The following is a 6,020-nucleotide window of genomic DNA, read 5'->3' as shown; positions in this document are numbered from 1 at the left end:
CTCTCTTGCATGGCCCCACATGAATATAGAAACCCTCCACAATCCTAGAGAAACTGATAAGATTCATGTATTGAAGAATAGCTTTTCCAAGGGAAACCTCAATGGTGGGATTTGAACCGACACCTCAACACACCGCATCAAGCACTTGAGACAACTCGGCCTGACAACAGATTTGTTAAATGTCTCGATGGGATCTACACATGGCCCTGCCATTGCTCTGCCTAACTTTCATAGATTTCATTCAAGGGTTTCGATACAGCAACTACAGTTTTTTAAGGTAATTTGCCACGTAGGTATTAGAGGATGAGGTGGCCGAGTGGTTAAGGTGATGGACTGCTAATCCATTGTGCTCTGCATGCATGGGTTCGAATCCCATCCTCATCGTGTAACCAGTATAATTCTGTACTTTATTATGGCATTGGAAGATTTTCACTTTCACAAACACTGGTAAGATGGCTGACTGCCACCGCGAGAGCACAGGACTTGGTATCTTAGTGGTGAAGGCGATGAACTACATGTGTGGATCAAAATACCAACCTCTTCACAAAACATATTTCCTCTCTTGCATGGCCCCACATGTATATAGAATCCCTCCACAATCCTAGAGAAACTGATAAGATTCATGTATTGAAGAATAGCTTTTCCAAGGGAAACCTCAATGGTGGGATTTGAACCGACACCTCAACACACCGCATCAAGCACTTGAGACAACTCGGCCTGACAACAGATTTGTTAAATGTCTCGATGGGATCTACACATGGCCCTGCCATTGCTCTGCCTAACTTTCATAGATTTCATTCAAGGGTTTAGATTCAGCAACTACAGTTTTTAAGGTCATTTGCCAAGTAGGTATTAGAGGATGAGGTGGCCGAGTGGTTAAGGCGATGGACTGCTAATCATTTGTGCTCTGCATAAATGGGTTCGAATCCCATCCTCATCGTGTAACCAGTATAATTCTGTACTTTATTATGGCATTGGAAGATTTTCACTTTCACAAACACTGGTAAGATGGCTGACTGCCACCGCGAGAGCACAGGACTTGGTATCTTAGTGGTGAAGGCGATGAACTACATGTGTGGATCAAAATACCAACCTCTTCACAAAACATATTTCCTCTCTTGCATGGCCCCACATGAATATAGAAGCCCTCCACAATCCTAGAGAAACTGATAAGATTCATGTATTGAAGAATAGCTTTTCCAAGGGCAACCTCAATGGTGGGATTTGAACCGACACCTCAACACACCGCATCAAGCACTTGAGACAACTCGGCCTGACAACAGATTTGTTAAATGTCTCGATGGGATCGACACATGGCCCTGCCATTGCTCTGCCTAACTTTCATAGATTTCATTCAAGGGTTTCGATACAGCAACTACAGTTTTTTAAGGTCATTTGCCACGTAGAAATTACAGGATGAGGTGGCCGAGTGGTTAAGGCGATGGACTGCTAATCCATTGTGTTCCTCATGGATTGGTTCGAATCCCATCCTCATCGTGTAACCAGTACAATTCTGTACTTTATAATGGCATTGGAAGATTTTGACTTTCACAAACACTGGTAAGATGGCCGACTGCCACCGCGAGAGCACAGGACTTGGTATCTTAGTGGTGAAGGCGATGAACTACATGTGTGGATCAAAACACCAACCTCTTCACAAAACATATTTCCTCTCTTGCATGGCCCCACATGAATATAGAAACCCTCCACAATCCTAGAGAAACTGATAAGATTCATGTATTGAAGAATAGCTTTTCCAAGGGAAACCTCAATGGTGGGATTTGAACCGACACCTCAACACACCGCATCAAGCACTTGAGACAACTCGGCCTGACAACAGATTTGTTAAATGTCTCGATGGGATCTACACATGGCCCTGCCATTGCTCTGCCTAACTTTCATAGATTTCATTCAAGGGTTTCGAAACAGCAACTACAGTTTTTTAAGGTCATTTGCCACGTAGGTATTAGAGGATGAGGTGGCCGAGTGGTTAGGGCAATGGACTGCTAATCATTTGTGCTCTGCATGCATGGGTTCGAATCTAATCCTCATCGTGTAACCAGTACAATTCTGTACTTCATTATGGCATTGGAAGATTTTGACTTTCACAAACACTGGTAAGATGGCCGACTTCCACCGCTAGAGCACAGGACTTGGTATCTTAGTGGTGAAGGCGATGAACTACATGTGTTGATCAAAACACCAACCTCTTCACAAAACATATTTCCTCTCTTGCATGGCCCCACATGAATATAGAAGCCCTCCACAATCCTAGAGAAACTGATAAGATTCATGTATTGAAGAATAGCTTTTCCAAGGGCAACCTCAATGGTGGGATTTGAACCGACACCTCGTCACACTGCATCAAGCACTTGAGACAACTCGGCCTGACAACAGATTTGTTAAATGTCTCGATGGGATCGACACATGGCCCTGCCATTGCTCTGCCTAACTTTCATAGATTTCATTCAAGGGTTTCGATACAGCAACTAGAGTTTTTTAAGGTCATTTGCCACGTAGGTATTACAGGATGAGGTGGCCGAGTGGTTAAGGCGATGGACTGCTAATCCATTGTGCTCTGCATGCGTGGGTTTGAATACCATCCTCATCGTGTAACCAGTACAATTCTGTACTTTATTATGGCATTGGAAGATTTTGACTTTCACAAACACTGGTAAGATGGCCGACTGCCACCGCGAGAGCACAGGACTTGGTATCTTAGTGGTGAAGGCGATGAACTACATGTGTGGATCAAAACACCAACCTCTTCACAAAACATATTTCCTCTCTTGCATGGCCCCACATGAATATAGAAGCCCTCCACAATCCTAGAGAAACTGATAAGATTCATGTATTGAAGAAAGCTTTTCCAAGGGCAACCTCAATGGTTTGATTTGAACCGACACCTCAACAAACCGCATCAAGCACTTGAGACTACTCGGCCTGACAACAGATTTGTTAAATGTCTCGATGGGATCGACACATGGCCCTGCCATTGCTCTGCCTAACTTTCATAGATTTCATTCAAGGGTTGCGGTACAGCAACTAGAGTTTTTTAAGGTCATTTGCCACGTAGGTATTACAGGATGAGGTGGCGGAGTGGTTAAGGCGATGGACTGCTAATCCATTGTGCTCTGCATGCGTGGGTTTGAATACCATCCTCATCGTGTAACCAGTACAATTGTGTACTTTATTATGGCATTGGAAGATTTTGACTTTCACAAACACTGGTAAGATGGCCGACTTCCACCGCCAGAGCACAGGACTTGGTATCTTAGTGGTGAAGGCGATGAACTACATGTGTGGATCAAAACACCAACCTCTTCACAAAACATATTTCCTCTATTGCATGGCCCCACATGAATATAGAAGCCCTCCACAATCCTAGAGAAACTGATAAGATTCATGTATTGAAGAATAGCTTTTCCAAGGGCAACCTCAATGGTGGGATTTGAACCGACACCTCAACACACCGCATCAAGCACTTGAGACAACTCGGCCTGACAACAGATTTGTTAAATGTCTCGATGGGATCGACACATGGCCCTGCCATTGCTCTGCCTAACTTTCATAGATTTCATTCAAGGGTTTCGATACAGCAACTAGAGTTTTTTAAGGTCATTTGCCACGTAGGTATTACAGGATGAGGTGGCCGAGTGGTTAAGGCGATGGACTGCTAATCCATTGTGCTCTGCATGTGTGGGTTTGAATACCATCCTCATCGTGTAACCAGTACAATTGTGTACTTTATTACGGCATTGGAAGATTTTGACTTTCACAAACACTGGTAAGATGGCCGACTGCCACCGCGAGAGCACAGGACTTGGTATCTTAGTGGTGAAGGCGATGAACTACATGTGTGGATCAAAACACCAACCTCTTCACAAAACATATTTCCTCTATTGCATGGCCCCACATGAATATAGAATCCCTCCACAATCCTAGAGAAACTGATAAGATTCATGTATTGAAGAAAGCTTTTCCAAGGGCAACCTCAATGGTTGGATTTGAACCGACACCTCAACACACCGCATCAAGCACTTGAGACTACTCGGCCTGACAACAGATTTGTTAAATGTCTCGATGGGATCGACACATGTCCCTGCCATTGCTCTGCCTAACTTTCATAGATTTCATTCAAGGGTTGCGGTACAGCAACTAGAGTTTTTTAAGGTCATTTGCCACGTAGGTATTACAGGATGAGGTGGCGAAGTGGTTAAGGCGATGGACTGCTAATCCATTGTGCTCTGCATGCGTGGGTTTGAATACCATCCTCATCGTGTAACCAGTACAATTGTGTACTTTATTATGGCATTGGAAGATTTTGACTTTCACAAACACTGGTAAGATGGCCGACTGCCACCGCGAGAGCACAGGACTTGGTATCTTAGTGGTGAAGGCGATGAACTACATGTGTGTAAAATAAAATAAAAACTCTTCACAAAACATATTTCCTCTCTTGCATGGCCCCACATGAATATAGAATCCCTCCACAATCCTAGAGAAACTGATAAGATTCATGTATTGAAGAATAGCTTTTCCAAGGGCAATCTCAATGGTGGGATTTGAACCGACACCTCAACACACCGCATCAAGCACTTGAGACAACTCGGCCTGACAACAGATTTGTTAAATGTCTCGATGGGATCGACACATGGCCCTGCCATTGCTCTGCCTAACTTTCATAGATTTCATTCAGGGGTTTCGATACAGCAACTACAGTTTTTTAAGGTCATTTGCCACGTAGGTAATACAGGATGAGGTGGCAGAGTGGTTAAGCCGATGGACTGCTAATCCATTGTGCTCTGCATGCATGGGTTTGAATCCCATCCTCATCTTGTGTCCGGTACAATTCTGTACTTTATTATGGCATTGGAAGATTTTGACTTTCACAAACACTGGTAAGATGGCCGACTGCCACCGCGAGAGCACAGGACTTGGTATATTAGTGGTGAAGGCGATGAACTACATGTGTGGTTCAAAACACCAACCTCTTCACAAAACATATTTCCTCTCTTGCATGGCCCCACATGAATATAGAATCCCTCCACAATCCTAGAGAAACTGATAAGATTCATGTATTGAAGAAAGCTTTTCCAAGGGCAATCTCAATGGTGGGATTTGAACCGACACCTCAACACACCGCATCAAGCACTTCAGACTACTCGGCCTGACAACAGATTTGTTAAATGTCTCGATGGGATCGACACATGGCCCTGCGATTGCTCTGCCTAACTTTCATAGATTTCATTCAGGGGTTTCGATACAGCAACTACAGTTTTTTAAGGTCATTTGCCGCGTAGGTAATAAAGGATGAGGTGGCCGAGTGGTTAAGGCGATGGACTGCTAATCCATTGTGCTCTGCATGCATGGGTTTGAATCCCATCCTCATCGTGTAACCAGTACAATTCTGTACTTTATTATGGCATTGGAAGATTTTGACTTTCACTAAGATGGCAGACTGCCACCTCGAGAGCACAGGACTTGGTATCTTAGTGGTGAAGGCGATGAACTACATGTGTGGATCAAAACACCAACCTCTTCATATAACATATTTCCTCTCTTGCATGGCCCCACATGAATATAGAATCCCTCCACAATCCTAGAGAAACTCATAAGATTCATGTATTGAAGAATAGCTTTTCCAAGGGCAACCTCAATGGTGGGATTTGAACCGGCACCTCAACACACCGCATCAAGCACTTGAGACAACTCGGCCTGACAACAGATTTGTTAAATGTCTCGATGGGATCGACACATGGCCCTGCCATTGCTCTGGCTAACTTTCATAGATTTCATTCAAGGGTTTCGATACAGCAACAACAGTTTTTTAAGGTAATTTGCCAGATAGGTATTACAGGAAGAGGTGGCCGAGTGGTTAAGGCGATGGACTGCTAATCCATTGTGCTCTGCATGCATGGGTTCGAATCCCAACCTCATCGTGTAACCAGTACAATTCTGTACTTTATTATGGCATTGGAAGATTTTGACTTTCACAAACACTGGTAAAATGGCCGACT

This window comes from Oncorhynchus nerka, linkage group LG16 (assembly GCF_034236695.1).
Source record: "Oncorhynchus nerka isolate Pitt River linkage group LG16, Oner_Uvic_2.0, whole genome shotgun sequence".
Taxonomy (NCBI): Eukaryota; Metazoa; Chordata; class Actinopteri; order Salmoniformes; family Salmonidae; genus Oncorhynchus; species Oncorhynchus nerka.
The sequence above is the reverse complement of the archived record's forward strand: the minus strand, read 5'-3'. Positions refer to the sequence as shown.